General features: G+C 42.5%; 1 pseudogene; it reads left to right on the top strand.

Moving 5' to 3' along the window:
* The first annotated feature begins 3,233 nt into the window (after window positions 1–3,233).
* Window positions 3,234–17,543, top strand: LOC136529293 (peptide methionine sulfoxide reductase A5-like; annotated as a pseudogene).
* The last annotated feature ends 794 nt before the right edge of the window (window positions 17,544–18,337 follow it).

Genomic DNA, 18,337 nt, shown 5'->3' on the forward strand with positions numbered 1-18,337 from the left:
GGTTGCCAATCCTGTCCTTAAAAGTCACCTAGGTTTTTAAGTCTTTTAAAACAATAATTCAGGCAAAAAATGCTGAGACCCTTCGCCCCCGTGTAACAGGCTGATAGCTGAGTGTCCAACTCTATTGTCTTGATCTCAGATTTTTAGGTTCAAAGTACGACATAGATGTGTCATAATCAGGTGTCATTGTCAGTCACCAACAAATTAGAGATGCCAAGTTGCCAACAGTTTTCCACAAACGACGACCGTCTTGACTCCGCCACTCAGAAATTGCCGACCATTGCGTGCCGGCCGAGAATGAGAAGGGGAGGGAAAAAAAAAATTCTCTCATTTTCTTTTCTAATTTTTTCCAAACCAATTTTAAAATACAAATTTAAATCAATTTAAAGTTTGATTTCAGACCACACAATTCAAAAATAATATGCAGCAGCATGAATGCATAGACACGTAGGTAAACCTTATATTTGATTTTAATTTGATAAAATTTATTATTTTTCTATGTGGCATGCACACACTAATGCATAAATAAATCCAATTCACCTATTTAAAAATGATGCAAATTTTAGGGTGTTACTGTTGCAAGTGTTGCATCTTAATATTTCAATTGTACATGTGATGCGCGTGGAAAGCGGGAGGGGGCACGAGCGGTCCCCCACGCGCGGTCTGGCGGCGTGGGTGACGTCCGAGGCGGGGGTGGGCCCATTGCTAGGGCGCTCGCTCGCAAGTCTAAAGCGGATGGGTACTGTCCGACGCTATCGCCCCGGATCGGACGTCCGGGCGCTATCATGTCCGTAGTCAGAATTTAAAGTTTCATCCTACTTCCAGAAGCATCTGTTTTGCTTTAAGGCTCTCTAGCATTGCCCTTAGGCTTAATATATTTTTGGTGATTTATTTAGGTCAAAAAGAACGTTCCCCTCTGCAAACAAAAAAAATCTGGTTGCCAATCCTGTCCTTAAAAGTCACCTAGGTTTTTAAGTCTTTTAAAACAATAATTCAGGCAAAAAATGCTGAGACCCTTCGCCCCCGTGTAACAGGCTGATAGCTGAGTCTCCAACTCTATTGTCTTGATCTCAGATTTTTAGGTTCAAAGTACGACATAGATGTGTCATAATCAGGTGTCATTGTCAGTGACCAACAAATTAGAGATTGTGATGGCATGCTTTTCAGCGAGAAGTAGAAGTTTTGATTTCTTTAATCATTATTTACCTTGATCCTCTTCAGTTTGTAGCACTTTTTGCAATTTTTGTTCCCTACATCCTTATATTATTCTTGATTGGTTTAATTGATCATTCAATTTGGGTGTCCATCGCTACATTTGTGGTGTGGGCTGTCTAATTCTTTGTTGTTGCCTAACATGAGTGCTGATGCTCGTGTCTTGTTGCAATCGGTTGATGTTACATCGTTGATTCCTGGTCTGAATTGTTGTGTTTATTTCAGAAATCAGGTTGTGATGATGAATGTGTGCATTCCCCTCATTCATCATGGTTCCAAACTGATTGGGCCCTGGCTTTGCACTGTGCTACGTTTACATGGTTCATATGTGTGCAAGGCATTATAGCTTTTTTAGTGACATGGACTGCATAGCTGCAAAAGCACGTTATGTGCATTTGATTTGTCTAATCCGTCAAACTGTGGCAGGCATTACTACTAAGTTGATTAGTATCGTTACTATTTGCTTATGCATATGCAAAGTATTTTGGAAAGGAGTCTCACTATTGTCTAATACTTTGTTGCAGGCTGGCACAAGAATATACTTTGATATGAACAATTGGTATAGAGGAATGCCAACAAGAGCATGTTGCATTAGGTTTATCTTGGTAATTTTTGGCCGGCATCATAAAAGTACCTGGTAGTTATTTTTCATCATCTTTTGATTGCATTGTAGGTTAGAGATTATTATTTGTTATATGCTAGCTAATTTAGTGTAGAGTAAAACCAAAGTGGGACAACTTCTAATATCCTCTGTATTAAGGGAAGATATTAGAGTTGGCTTTTAGATCTGTACCGTTTACCCTATACAAATTTATAAGAACATTACATATATTAGATAATGTCGTCCCTATGGCTCAGTGGGCATATATATTTATTAATTTTTAATGCATTCTGATGTGTGGTTGAGTTGAGTTCAAGTTAGATATGACCTGTGTGTTCTGTGGTGCCAACCCGCGCGCAAGGGCACACACTAATCACTAGTATACAATATGAGCAGTGACTGGTTGACCTCTAGAGTTATATAATGTCATAATGGCATTTAGAAGTTCCATGTTTTATGATAGGAGGTAATGTGTATTTTAATCTAAGAAGACTTAGTTCATTTATTATGTGTCAAGGAGGATAATTAAATATGAGAGACACATGAAGTATCAACACTCTGGTACATCCCGCAAACGAGCCAATGGCTCAGTGGTGGGGCTTGCTTAGTGGAGCATGCACGGTCTGGGTTTGAGCCCACTCGATATAGGCTTTACATCGGGTTTTTTCTTATTTTTCTGTAGCCTCAAGAGCGGATGTTTCACAATGTTCAAGATATTGTGCCCGCTTAGAGTCTAGTAATCTTCAAGTACCTCTCAGTCGCGTATGTGCCCGTCACGCTTGGAGGTATCTTTAGGTATGGTGCAGTAGGCCTAGCTTATATACACAGTGCGTGGGCGTGCTTGTGGTGTGAGTTTGTGAGCTTGTACTTGATACTTGAAGTATTTGATGAAGCATAAAAAAACACTAGTACTTATCTTTGATAATGAACAAGCTGATCTCAATATGTGGAAAAGGCAGTTTAAAGAGGAACTTGGCCAAGTGTGTACTAATGCCAAACCAGCTATAGAGTCATCCCTACATAATTGGACAGATAGTTATATGTTATAGCTTCCTTTTTTTTTCTTTTGGGCATGGATGCCTTGTGCTTTTCTTTGTCTTTCCTCCATGTAAATACCATTCTTTCATTTAATGGAAAAGAAAAAAATAGGTAGGGGACCCCTGATTCAGTCAAAAAAAAAACACTGGTACATCTAGCTTTTGCAAACATTTGGAGCTGTTTTAACTGTTCAACAGAAGAGGTCTCTCTTTATCTTTATTAGGCCCAAACGTGGCCCTCAAGCCCATTAGTGGGACCACTTGTTCGATCCATACGGCCCAACTGCCTACCAGCCCACCACCACCAACCGTCCGACCCTCCGAGTAGTCCCACACCACTGGTTGGTCACGCACCTGCCCGATCCAGATCTCCGGCCGACGCCATGGCAGCGCCCTCCGCCGTCGCCGTCGTGGCCGTCATAGGGGTGCTCGTCCTCCTTGCCGCGGAGGCCTCGGCGCGCGCCTCCTGGGTCACGGCGGCGCCGTCCGGGTCGCGGCGCTGCCGCGCGGGGGAGCGCCGGCCACGGCGGTGTTCACGCTGGGCAGCTTCTGGCGGTCGGAGGCGGCGTTCGGGTGCCTCCCCGGCGTGATCCGTACCTCCGTTGGCTACGCTGGCGGCTCCAAGGCCAACCCCGAGTACCGCAACCTCGCCGACCACGCCGAGTGCGTCAAGGTGCCGTCCAAGGAGCTTCATGTGTAGTGTAGCCGTGTGCTTGAAGAAATTGGGACATGTCTGGTTGTTGACACCGTTTTTTGCACGTGTCAAAATGATCAGAGTGGGCTAATCGGCAGGAGGAAAGTTACTGTATACGCTGACAGCCGATGAAAATCAGCTTGTAAAGATGGTTGCCGATGAATGGTGGTGATCGATGGAAAGGTTGATTTAGACTCGGGCGTTGCCGATAAGGTTGGAGATGTTATTGTCGATGCCGATGAAGGAAGGCTTGAAAACTACTGCCGATGAAACAGGAAGTATGCCGATGGAAAGGAGGTCGGTGAGAATTCCATCGTAATTGAGGCGGACAGGGAAATAGATAGGAGTTGATTTCCTTTTCTATATTTGTTAGAGTATGATTCATGTAAGAGTCACGTGTTTCCTTAGATATGGACTTGGTGTCCTAGTCGTATTTGGTTATGTCTCTTTAGATCAGGGTATAAATATAGATTGAGGGGCAATGTAATATATATCAATCAATATCAAAACCAATTTTTACTCCTATTTGCATCTACTTACTTTTCGGCGACTTCGTCAATTTGCATATTTTTCCTTTTTACGAGTTCTCATTGATTCGGCGAGTTGCATCGCTTCAGTGCGACCTTCGGCGATTCTCGAGTTCCGCGTGAGTACCTCTTGGCCGTGACTTCCGGGCGTATCGCTGTTGTCAGGACCAAAGTGCTCGTATCTTCATCCTTGTCGATTAACAGGTCAAATCGACTGGCACGCTTTGGATATCGATTCGGGTATTAGCCCTTTGTGTTTGCAGATCCACTTTTGCATCAACACATCTTTTGGCACGCCCGGTGGGACAAATCAATCCGATCAATATGTTCAATCCCGAGATCGATTCAGGGAACATTATCGCGGTATCAGAAGAAGATCTTAAGGAAGAGCAGAGGCAGGCTATGGAAAAGGCTGTAGAAGAATACAGGCAGCTTTGTCTGAAATCGTTTAGCCTGAACAAGAGTGGACAAGTCATCCAGAAGCAAGATTTGTCCGTTGCCTCGGCAGGTTACCTTTGACTCCAATCCTGGTAAACTTCAAGAGATGGTTAATTCTGCAGTAAATCATGCTTTGATTAATCATTCCAATGTGCTGTCCAATACTGTTCATAATGCTGTGGTTCGAACTCTCAAAGAAGGACAAGCGTCACCGCATTACGTTGGGCCTGCCTATCACCAACCTAGAGCCGGCATCTGTCAATACTCCATCGGCTCCCTCGGCCGTTGTGGGTACAGAAGTTACTTCTCCTCCAGTATCGGTAGGCTTACCTAATATTCAATCTACACCGATACGATCAGATCCGGTACTACCAGGAGGACGAGTTCAGCTTAATACAGATCTATCGGCATCAGCTATGTCAGGCCCTGTGTCTCAGAATAGCCAGATTCCTGCTAATTGGTGGGGATATGGTATGCCTCCAGGAGTCATCTGCTTTCAATCCTAGGTTACCTCAAGTGTTTGATGCAGTAGGAAAAGCTCCTATACCATCGGCTGTTTCGCCGATGGCTCAAGTGCCTCAATATGCCACTAGCAACTACTGTGCAACCAACTCCTAGGAGGTTTCCAGATGCCTTTGGTTCAAACACCCAATTCAAGTCCATCGGCAAGCTTACTGCCGATGCAGCAGAAAGCCCCTGCTATGAGTCAAACTAGGGTTCAGTTCATGCCTCAAGCTGGTTATAATTATCCAACAATGTCAGCAAATTACCAGCCATCGGTAAGTTTTGTACCGATGAGTTCTAATAATGGTTGGTCAGGACAGTTACCTGTTCAACATACAGTTCAGCAAAATCAGCAGGTTGCAGGGATTCAACAAGGTCATATGCAAGCTGGTTTCTAGAATCAAGCATCGGCAGCTCAGCCGATGAATCCTTTCCAACAGGTTAATGGACCACAAGTAACGGCAAATATGCCGATTGCTGGAGATCGTGGGCCACAAAGATATGTGGAGGGATATCAGCAGGCACCTCCTGTAGAAATTTCAGCCAGTTCGTCAGCAGGAGGCTGATGCTTTTTGGGCCGATAAGATAGCAGAAATTATGAAGGATCAGTTTGGGATAAAGCCCAAGGTCAATACTTATTCTTATCGGACTCCATACCCTCCTGCATATGATTTAATTCCTCTCCCAAATCGGTACAAGGTACCAGATTTCACTAAATTCTCTGGGCAAGATGATACATCAACAATGGAACACGTCAATCGCTTCATTATTCAATGTGGAGAGGCAGCTAGCAGAGATGAATTAAGAGTTCGATTATTTTCATCATCTTTGTCTGGATCGGCATTTACATGGTTCATTTCATTACCACCAAATTCTATTATTACTTGGGCTGATCTAGAAAAACAATTTCATAAGTATTTCTTTGCTGGAATCCATGAAAAGAAGCTTACCGATTTAGTAAAATTGAGACAGCGTAATGATGAATCGGTAGAAAGCTTTGTGCAAAGGCTACGAGATGTAAAAAATAAGTGCTACAGCCTGGTGCTGGATGATCGGCAGCTTGCCGATCTGGCTTTCCAAGGGTTATTGCCACATCTTAAAGACAGATATGCTTCTCAGGAGTTTGAAAGCCTCAGTCATCTTGTGCAAAGGATCTCTGATCAAGATACTAGGGTTTTTGAACCTAAAAAGAATTGGAGTAAAAAAGTATCATTTGTTGAAGAAGTAGGAGATTCTGATTCTGATGAAGAACCAGTTATCGGCTTAGCTGAGTGGGTTAAGAATAAAAAGCCGATATCTTGTCCCTTTGGTCAGAAAGAGCCAGAAAAGTTTACCTTTGATATCACCAAGGCCGACAAGATATTTGATCTTCTGCTTCAAGAGGGCCAAATTAAGCTGTCACCTAATCATGTGATCCCATCGGCAGAAGAGTTGAAGAAGATCTTGTACTGCAAATGGCACAATGCAACTTCACACAGTACAAATGAGTGCAAGGTGTTCAGGCAACAGTTACAATCGGCTATTGAATCTAGGAGAATTAAGTTTGGTACTTCCAAGGCCTAGAAGCCGATGAAAATTGATCAACACCCTTTTCCAGCAAATATGTTGGAGGCCAAAGGGAAGACCAAGGTATTGACAGTCAGAGGCTGCTGAGAAAAACGCATCAGTGGATCCCCAACATCGGATAACTACCGATGATGCAAAAAGTAAGGGTTTGCTGGGAGAAAGCAGTAGTTCCAAAAACCCTCCTCGACCTGGCATTGTGATTACCCATCGAAGGCAGCAGGAGGGTTGGCAGTCAGCGTAAGGACCGATATCGACAACAGCAAGAAGAGAGACGTCGGGAAGAATGGTATCGGCATAAAGATCATTGGAGGTGCCCGTTTTTCATCCATTGCTGGGAAGAAGGTATTAAATTGCCAACTGTTGAAAATTGCCCTGAGTGCAATGGTTATTATGGGGTCAATCGGTCAGAAAGGAGGTTTCAACCTGGCAATCAGGGTTTATTTATCAATGAGCCGATCAGAGGCAGAGCATCAGTGCATGATCGGCTGGGGGGCAGACTTAGTGTACATGAAAGGCTTGGTAAACGCGCTGGATATTTTCCAAGGAATCAAGAGGAGCTTGAGGAGATGGCAAACGCAAGAGTTCCCGATGAAGAAATATTCTACAGGGACCCTAATATACGCCGTGTAGAATCAACTGGGACCTGTTATCAGCCGGTTTGGAAAACCAAGTTTCCTCGATGGTGCCCGGAGGGTCTGACAAAGACACAGAAAAGGAGGATGCAACGTGAGCATCAGGAGGATTTATACCGAGAGGAAAATTCCTCCAATGAGAGGTCCGGTCATCAGCAGTGGTAGGTAAAACACAAAAATAAGGGTCCATCGGCAGATAGTTAATATGGTATTCATGTTGCCGATGGAGTTTTTGGCACTATCTGATAATGAGGAAGAAGTTGTTCTCTCTGATCAAGTAGCTCAGTTGACACTAGATCCAATGATGGCTGTTTTTGAGAAACCTACCGATGACGAGAGACAGCATCTTAAGGCTTTGTTTGTGAAAGGCAGAGTTGATGGGCAGCCTGTATCTAAGATACTTATCGACGGAGGGGCTGCGATTAATATTATGCCTTATGTGATGTATCGAAAACTTGGTAAGGGAGATCAAGACTTGACCAAAACCGATATGATGCTGAAGGATTTTGAAGGCAATGTGTCACCGGCTAAAGGGTCAGTATGCGTTGAATTGACCATCGGCAGCAAAACCTTGCCGACGACGTTCTTTGTTATTAATGGCAAGGGTGCATATAATCTGCTTCTAGGGAGGGATTGGATTCATGCTAATTGTTGTGTTCCTTCTACAATGCATCAATGCCTCGTACAGTGGATTGGGGATAAGATTGAGTTTGTCCCTGGTGATTCTTCTTATATCATCGCATCGGCAGAATCAGATACTTATGAGCGAACTAAATGCATATCAGGAGAAGTTTGGGAAAAAGAGTTCCTTAGAGTTGCTGATTATGAAATTCCACCGATCCAAGCAGTCGGTTCTGAAGAAGAGTTTTAATGGATAGGTTTGCCGATGATGGAAAATTAGGTCAAGGGTTCACATCGGCAGATGATTTAGTAGAAGTAGATATTGGTGATGGCGATAGGCCAAGACCTACTTTTATTAGTGCTAAGTTAGATTCCAAGTGTAAGCAGCAAATAACTGATTTGTTAAAAGAGTATAAAGATTGTTTTGCTTGGGATTATACTGAGATGCCTGGATTAGACCGATCGATAGTTGAACATCGGTTACCTATCAAATCTGGATTTCGGCCACATCAGCAGCCTAGCGCGCCGATGCAACCCTAATATACTTCCTGACATTAAGGCCGAAATAACTAAATTAATTGAGGCAAAGTTTATTCGGCAGTGTCGATATGCAGAGTGGATCTCTAATGTGGTTCCTGTTTATAAGAAAAATGGAAAACTTCGTGTTTGTATTGAATTCAGGAATCTCAACAAAGCCACACCGATGGATGGCTATCCAATGCCGATTACTGATTTGTTGATTGATGCTGCAGCCGGACATCAAATTATCAGCTTCATGGATGGTAATGCAGGTTACAATCAAATATTCATGGCTGAAGAAGATATTCCCAAGACTGCTTTCAGATGTCCAGGTCATGTAGGGTTGTTTGAGTGGATAGTCATGACGTTTGGTTTGAAAAATGCCGGCGCTACTTATCAAAGAGCTATGAACTTTATTTTTCATGAATACATCGGCACATTAGTGGAGATCTACATTGATGATGTAGTGATTAAGTCTGGAGATATCACAAAACATCTAGCCGATCTACGAAAGATACTGGAGTGCACAAGGAAGTATGGATTGAAGATGAATCCTAATAAATGTGCATTTGGTGTATCGGCAGGTCAATTCTTGGGTTTTATGGTGCATCAGCGGGGCATCGAAAATCAGTAGGAAGTCTATTGATGCAATTAACAAGGTGGTTGCTCCTACCAATAAAACTGAATTACAATCTTTGATCGGTAAGATTAATTTCATTAGAAGATTCATATCTAATCTGTCGGGTAAGATCAAGGCTTTCAGTCCATTACTTAAATTGAAAGCCGATCAGGAATTTGTATGGGGAGCTGAGCAGCAGTTAGCCCTAGATGAAATTAAGAAATATTTAACAAATCCTCCAGTGCTAGTTCCACCTCAACACGGGAAACCTTTCAGGTTGTATTTGTCAACTGATGATACCGTTATCGGTTCAACTCTTATTCAAGAATTTGAAGGGAAAGAACGTGTTATTTATTATTTGAGCAGAAGATTAGTGGATGCTGAGACATGGTATTCGGCCATCGAAAAATTATGTCTGTGTTTATACTTTTCTTGTGTCAAATTAAGACATTATTTGTTATCTGCCGAATGTACGGTCATATGCAAAGACGACGTAGTCAAGTATATGCTGTTGATGCCGATATTAAGTGGTAGAATTAGCAAGTGGATTTTAGCATTATTAGAATTTGAACTACGTTACGAATCAACTAAGGCAGTTAAGGGGCAGGTTATGGCTGATTTTATCACTCAGCATTGTAATACAGTGGACTCTCTAGAGGTTGGTCCTTGGACACTTTTCTTCGATGGGTCCACATGTGGTGAAGGAGCAGGTATCGGCATTGTGTTGATTTCACCTCAAGGAAGGAAGTATGAGTTTTCATTGCTGATTGTTGCTACATCGACAAACAATCAGGCTAATACCAAGCCTTGATAAAAGGGTTAGAATTGCTGAAGGAGATATGTGCCGATACTGTTGAAATCTTTGGTGATTCTATGCTAGTTATAAATCAATTGGCTGGGATTTATGAATGCCGAAGTGAAGTTTTAATTTCGTATTATGAAAGATGTTTGCAATTGTTGAAAGGGTTTAGAGATTTTCGTCTTGAACATATTTCTCGACTGCATAATGAAGAGGCTAATTGACTAGCTCAGCATGCTTCAGGGTATCAGCCTATTCAGGAAGTGCTAACATCGGCAGTCGATACCGATGACTGGAGAAAGGAGATTGTCGATTATTTAAAGGATCCATATAAAAAGGTTGAAAGACGTATAAGGTTCCAAGCTACCAAGTATGTGCTCCTCGATGATGAATTATATTATCGAACTATAGATGGAGTTTTACTCAGATGTGTTAGCAGTGATGAATCGAAAAGCTTGATGGGTGAAATTCATGAAGGAGTGTGTGGAGCGCATCAATCGGCTTTCAAGATGAAGTGGATGATCAGAAGGAATGAATACTATTGGCCGACTATTCTTGAAGATTATTTTAAATATTTTAAAGGATGTCAGGGGTGTCAAAAGTTTGGTAATATTCAAAGAGCGCCTGCATCGGCTATGAACCCTATAATTAAACCTTGGCCGTTCCGGGGATGGGCTATCGATCTCATCGGTCAGATTTATCCGCCATCGAGCAAAGGACATAAATTTATTCTGGTTGCTATCGATTATTTCACAAAATGGGTTGAGGCAATTCCTTTAAAAAAGGTGATATCGACTAATATGATCGATTTTGTGAAAGAGCATATTGTTTACCGATTTGATATTCCTCAAACTATCACTACCGATCAGGGTACTATGTTTACATCGGAAGAATTTGATGAGTTTGTTGTAGGTATGGGAATTAAAGTTTTAAATTCTTCTCCATATTATGCTCAAGCTAATGGTCAGGCTGAGGCTTCTAACAAAGGGATCATCAAACTCATTAAGCGCAAAATTAAAGAAAATCCTAAGAGGTGGCATACAGTATTAAATGAAGCCTTGTGGTCATATCGGATGTCATGTCATGGTGCAACCAAAGTAACGCCTTATCAGTTAGTATATGGACACGGCGCAGTATTGCCTTAGGAAATTAAAATTGGCTCTAGGCGAATATGTTGTCAAAATCAGCTGACAGCCGATGATTATGATACTCTTGTGAAGGATGAGTTGGAAGATATGGCGGGTCATCGGTTAAGGGCTTTAGTTAGCATCGAAGAAAATAAGAAAAGAGTAGCCAGATGGTATGACAAGAAGGTGAAGGTAAAGGAGTTTGCCGATGGAGATCTGGTCTGGAAATTGATTTTACCGATTGGGACTAAAAGTTCAAAGTTTGGAAAGTTGTCTCCTAATTGGGAAGGTCCATATCGGATAAATCAGTCTGTTCCTGGTAACGCATATATTCTAGAAACCCTCGAAGGGGTTGTGTTTCCCAGAGCATTAAATGGAAAATATTTAAAAAAATATTACCCTAGTATCTGGATGGATGCATAAAAGTATAAGTGCCGATAACAGTCCTATCGGCTAAAATTATACAAGGATGTCAATGTTTCATAAAGTGCCGATGCAATAGACAAGATTTACAATGTTTAACAAGGATTGGATAGCCAATATCGCACGCAGGCGAATCTGGTCAGCTTCCTTCATTTCTTTGATGTCTTCATCGGCAGCACCCTCCACAGGCTTGAGTTTTTTCTTCATGGCCAAGGCTTTGTGAGCCTGGATGTCTCTTTCTTGCTGAAGGGCTTTGATGGCATCGGGTAGCTGGCTTTCTTCTTGTTGGGTATGAGTTAAGGCTGCCTCGACTTCTTTCAATTCAGCCAATAGAGCCATCCTCTTTGCCGATAAATCTAAGATTTTCTGCTTAAGTTCAGCGCCCGAAGTCTGCAAGTTGCCGATGCCCTTGTGCTTCTCATCGGCAATCTGTTTCAGTTGTAGCATCTCTTCTTTGAGTTGAGCCTGAGCTGCTCTATCGGCAATGCGTTGAGCAGCCCGTTGATATTGCAGTTGGCGGCTTTCTAAATGGGCTGCTGGGAAGAGTGCTTCTTCAGCATCGGCAGGGACCTGGCCACGGATTATTTTGAAAATTGCCTTTGCGGGGTCCGAGTCATCTACCAGTTGGGCAGTATCCTGCTGTAACAAGTCCAGGAGAGCTTCCAACTTGGACTTAATTTCTACCGATATTGTTCCCAGTGCAAGGGAAGAACTTGTTTCCTCTCCATCATCGTCAGAAATGTCAATGGCAAAGGAAAATAGGCTGTTTGGGGAGTCTTGTTCCTGAGAAAAAGAAAAAGAGGTCAGTTAAGGATAAGTATGAATATTATAAATCGACTAGGTCAATCGGCTTACCTGTTTCAAGGCAATTTCCTATACTTGGCTGGAGGAAGCAGCCTGGAGTATGCCATGTGGAGGATCGGCTGAGCTTGCCGATAGGATATCCTCTGTGGCCTCATCGGTGGTTGGCCCTTGGGGTATGATGACTGATGGTATGTCCTGTACAAGAGGATTAACTGCTTGCTCAGTTGCATCGATTGATTCTGGCCGGCTTACAGACATTGGGGCAGATGTGGGGATCGGCATGGACTTCTGTCGTTTTGGCTGTGCCTCGGCATCTGTTAAGGCTTTGCGCTTTGCTTGGGCCTTAGCAATGGTTGGCTAGGGGGCATCGGCACTTATTGGTTGTGGAGCTTGAACATCTGGTACGCTTGCTGATGTACCCATTTGTTGCTGCAAAACAAGTGTAAGGTATGATATTTAATAGATAAAATGTAAAATCAAAGGAATACCTCTGAAGGTTTGTCAGAGGTAGTGGTGCTTGATGTCGGAGGAATTGCCGATGACGATCCAGCAGCTGCTTTTACACCTTGATGATTAATGTTAATACAGTTTGTGATCGGCATGAGTAGAAATAAACAGGGTTGTTACCTTGAATGCCTTGATCAGGGTTGTAGCAGCAGCCAATGGAGTGGCCCTAGCTGTAGCCAATTTGGACTTGGAGGTGATGGTCTTGGCACGGGTCTTCTGGTGAGTCAAAGCAGCTAAGGTGGGGGCGTTGTAGCCGATCGGTGATATCGGGGAAATAGGCCGAAGATCGAAGGGTTTCCCACTTTTGCTCATAGATGGTGCTGGGTTGTTAACCTGTCATGAGAAAGTTAGTTACCGATATATGAAAGGAAAAAGCAGAAGGGAGTTAAAAGAAACTTACTGCGTCATCGAGGATGGTGTATTCAGGGTCAATCATGTGCCGATATGTGTGAGCAGATGTTGCAAACAGTTGTTTCCCTCCACTCTCGCCACCATTGCTTATATGATTCGGTGACGAAAGATGCTGGCGTCCAGATGGATATATCGATATCTGTAGTATCGGCATCGGGGGAAAGTCGCACTACCCTACTCTAATCTATTCCGTAGGTGATTGTTTCTCTGGGTTTGATCACATCGGCAAAACAAAGTTTGATTGGCAGTTGCCCAAAAGCCAATTGACGGGATACTACCGATGGATTGTAAAATTCATACGTGATATTGGTGTTTTTCCCGCTACCGAATGTGTTTACTGGGATTGCCCTGGGAGTAATGATGGCCATCATGAGTTCATTATCCTGATTCAGAGTGTCATCGGCAAAGTTGAAAAGAAGGGGGAATCTGTTTTCTTCGTCAATATAAGGTACCCAGGCCCTATGATCACGAGAAAGACCATTGTAGAAGCTTTGGAAGAATCTGCCGATCTGGTCTTCATTGGCCTCTGTTCTAGGGAGGATAATTATGGCTTCACCAAAATTGAGGGGTGAGCGTGTTGTTGATTCCTCATCCCCAAGCACGTGGTCTTCAGCAATTTCTCGTGGGAATTGTTGGGCAAAGAAGTTCCATTGCAAACATTTGTGCATATGGGCATTCAGCCACATGTTGATAAACCACCACGGGCCTCCTAAGTTGCCGATGGGTTCGCCAAGCAAAAGTTTCTGAGACACTTGATGAAGAAGATGATAAGTGGAGCTCAGAAGGTATCGGCCAAGAGGGAACCTTACACCATTGGCCAAGAGTTCAGCCGCGGGGGAAGGCGTTGGTTGGTCCTACTGATCGACCACAGAAGATAAATTTTTCTAACCACATATTCAAGAATGTGGCATGTTCCTTCTGGTTAACTGTCCCGGTCCTCTGGCATTCTTGAATATATCCCGTCCAACCGCCGATGTTGCGGGTATTCACCCTATATTCAGATTTTCTGCCATAGATGGAGCCTTCATCGGCAGTTGAAATGTCTAAGCCAGTGAGCATGTAGACATCGGCAAGTGTGGGAGTAGCTGGGCCATGTCCAAACATAAAAGTGTTTGTTGTGTCTGACCAGAAGTAAGCAGCTGCAATCATCATTGACTCGTTCTTTTGCATATCGGCAATGGATAGCCTAATGCATTGGTCTAGCTTCCGTTCTGCCCAGTGTACTTGCATCGACCTGTTGACCCTCAAGTACCAATCTTTCCACCCTTTGGTGGTTTTGGGCCAAGATCGGAATGTATCTTTCCATAAATTCAGAGAGAAATTTTGGGCTCTAAAAGGGATTCTGTTAACCTCTGCATTAATCAGATCAGTTGGATCTGGGTTGCCCATTGGTCCTAGGCATTGGAAATGCGGCTGATCAGTTGGAATAACTAATTTGTTGCGAAGTTCCTAAGTTTAGAGGATCCGAAGAACAAAGAAAAAGAGAAAAATTACCAACTGTATGAACTCGCAAAGACCAAAGGAATCGAGGTAAAAAGTAACGGAAGTGGAACGAACCGCAGGGACGTCGAAGTTGATTGCCATTATCTTGAGGTAGATGGGGGCACGAGCTGGAGACTCAAGGTTGACGCTGGAGAAAAGTTCTTGTTGGTTGAGGTCGCGCAGTTGTTCGTCGGAGTCGCCGCCGGAAAGAGAGAATGCCAAAGATTGGAGTCTGAGGGTAGAAGACGAGCGTTCCGGAGAAATCTATTTATAAGCCGCTCGGAGTAGGGGTATTTTGGACTTATCTCTATGCCGCGCGCATGTGGGTCGAGGTGGTTCAGATGGATATGGTAACTGTTCGCACGATAATCAAGGGATTGTATAGATGATTTGATGGCAAGTAATCATGACTTGGAAGAGATCTCGGTACAGGATATTTTAATTCTAAAAATGGCGGCATTATTATGTTAGGATCTTGCCGATGGATTATTGTTTCGGTATCTTAACCATAATCAGGGCAAGAGTGGTTGGAAATTGTGCGATATTTACTGAGGTGCGTGAATCAGGACTAGATTTGATTAGATTTGATAACAGATCAAGTTTTGGCTTGGAGGATGAGTTACGGTAATTGGGCGAAGGCAAACGTTATCTGAAGTAAATTTTGGAGCATTAATGGTTTTATACTCCGAAATTGGGGGGCATGTGTTGACACCGTTTTTTGCACGTGTCAAAATGATCAGAGTGGGCTAATCAGCAGGAGGAAAGTTACTGTATACGCTGACAGCCGATGAAAATCAGCTTGTAAAGATGGTTGCCGATGAATGGTGGTGATCGATGGAAAGGTTGATTTAAACTCGGGCGTTGCCGATAAGGTTGGAGATGTTATTGTCGATGCCGATGAAGGAAGGCTTGAAAACTACTGCCGATGAAACAGGAAGTATGCCGATGGAAAGGAGGTCGGTGAGAATTCCATCGTAATTGAGGCGGACAGGGAAATAGATAGGAGTTGATTTCCTTTTCTATATTTGTTAGAGTATGATTCATGTAAGAGTTACATGTTTCCTTAGATATGGACTTGGTGTCCTAGTCGTATTTGGTTATGTCTCTTTAGATCAGGGTATAAATATAGATTGAGGGGCAATGTAATATATATCAATCAATATCAAAACCAATTTTTACTCCTATTTGCATCTACTTACTTTTCGGCGACTTCATCAATTTGCATATTTTTCCTTTTTACGAGTTCTCATTGATTCGGCGAGTTGCATCGCTTCAGTGCGACCTTCGGCGATTCTCGAGTTCCGCGTGAGTACCTCTTGGCCGTGACTTCCGGGCGTATCGCTGTTGTCAGGACCAAAGTGCTCGTATCTTCATCCTTGTCGATTAACAGGTCAAATCGACTGGCACGCTTTGGATATCGATTCGGGTATTAGCCCTTTGTGTTTGCAGATCCACTTTTGCATCAACACTGGTCTTGGCGTGTTGGCTTGCTTTATCGTGCATTCATGCTTCATTTTTGTTTATTGATTTAGTTTGGAAGTATTGTGCACTGAAGTGTTCCCTGAGCAATGATGATTGGCACTGACGGACTGTCTCTCTTAAACCAATTAGGTTGAGTATGATCCCCGGTTGATTCACTACAGGCAGCTTTTGGATGTGTTCTGGGCAAGTCATGACCCACGGGAGGTGTTTGGGCAAGGGCCAGATGTTGGCAACCAATATAGGTAATTGAGTTGTCATCTCCGTCTGGCAAAAGTGGTCTTTTTTTTTTCTTGCATGACTTGCGGTGGCCCTTTTGTCTAGTAAGTTTGTGATAATCTGTACTTGTGTCCTGTGCCATCGTCAGACTAAAGCCATGATGTTTTTCCTTCAATCATGTTATTTTGAAACTGATAATAAATTTGATTGACAAGCGTTCTGTGCCCAGTTCATGTTAGGCGAATTTCAGTTACAGTGATTGCATGATGCTTTTATCAGATTAAAAAGTCACCATTTCTACTTCAATTCATGGTATCTGGATTTATAATAGATTGGGCTAGCATGCATCTTTTACGTTATGATGTAGATGTATCATGCCACTCGTATTTTAAGCAAACGATTTTCATGAATTGTGAATGAACATTATGGCTGTTATGTGATTGGATAGGTTCAAAAGACATGAACATAATTGTGGAGTCACTGATGTGGTTGCAGGTCTGTTATCTTCACTAATGGAACCATTGGGGCCAGATTGGCTGCTCTTAGCAAAGAAAAAGAACAAGCTAAAGATCGTAGCAGCGTTATTACCACAGAGATCCAACCATTGGGGGTGTTTCATCCTGCTGAATCAGAACATCAGGTAGCAATTCCACTATACTTCCCTTTGATGATCCAAATGCAATTCATTATGCTGCTTTTTATTTCCTATTTGCATTTATATGAGCTGAATTTCTATGCTAGAAATTTGAACTGAAGCGCAAACCATTCCTCTTGCAATTGATTGGGAATTTGCCGGAGGAGGAGCTCCTGACATCAACACTAGCTGCAAAACTGAATGCATATGCCGCTGAGCTCTGTCCTGCGAATACCCAAAAGAGAATTAACTCCAAGATTGATGAGGTCACAAAGAAAGGATGGCCCATCTTAAGGGACATTTAGCTCATACTAGCTCCTGGACTCAAACCGATTGATACAATCTAGACACAAGAGAGGTGCATGGTTTTGTAGAGAAGATTTTTAGGAATACTCAGTTGTTCACCATTGCCATGGTGACCTCAGTTATCCATTGTTCACTTTGCTCACAAAGATTATATAGTTGTTCATAGCATCTTTATTGAGATTGTTAGAAGCTGTGTGTTACTCCATTTGTAACCCATATTCATGGTCAAAGCTTATTGAACAGACAATAGTTTTTGTATTTTTGGTTGTTCATTTGTGTAGATATTTTGTTTTTATTTAGTAGAGATTGTGTTTGTTGTGATTGATGATGCATGTAAATATGACCACGAAAGAATCATGTATTCAGTTTGTCTTTGGGGAAAAACAAATATAGTTTGTCTTTGGGGATAAAACAATGGCTAATATGACAAAAAAATTATGTCATTGCAGGAAAAAAAACAATGTGGTATTGCGCATTTGACATAAAAAGTTTTTGAAAAATCACTCTAATATTTCTGTTCAAATGCATTTATCTTTCTCATCTTTGCTTGATCTAGTAGTTGAGAAAAGAGTTAAAACAATTAAACATGTAGAGTTGCCTTGTTTTGGTTTAGAGCCTAGCTAAATCATAGCTACTTCTAAAATCTGGAGTGCTATGTACATCTGCCCTGTGTATAGCCCAGGTGTAACTTCCGCAACATTAGAAACCCGGACATGTAAACAATCACAACCGACAATCGATGTGGCAATCCAAAAATGCTACTACTCATTAGCACCATCCAATCTCAGTTTCCTCTAAAATCTCAACTCAAACTCATGTGTAACCTCGCCTCAAACTCATGGTGTAAGTTTTCGCCTCAAACTCATGGTGTAAGTGCTGTAACCTCACTTATGGTGTAAGTGGTGTAACCTCACCTAACTCGTGGTGTAAGTTTGTTTTGGGACCAAATGAAATAGCAGTGAGAGTGGAGTTGTATCTTATGTCGTTGTGGAAGTAACTAGCACTGCAAAACACACAAATGCGGCAATGGCATGGGGTTATATAGCAAGCCATATACCAAAATTTCAGTTAGTTAACAGTAGGGTTAACTAGAATGCACATTGAATGAGTATGACATTTTCCACAAAAGCAAACTAAGAGCAATGGAAAACCAGGGACTAATTTCAGTTGAAGCAA

This window comes from Miscanthus floridulus, chromosome 19 (genome assembly GCF_019320115.1).
Source record: "Miscanthus floridulus cultivar M001 chromosome 19, ASM1932011v1, whole genome shotgun sequence".
Lineage (NCBI taxonomy): Eukaryota > Viridiplantae > Streptophyta > Magnoliopsida > Poales > Poaceae > Miscanthus > Miscanthus floridulus.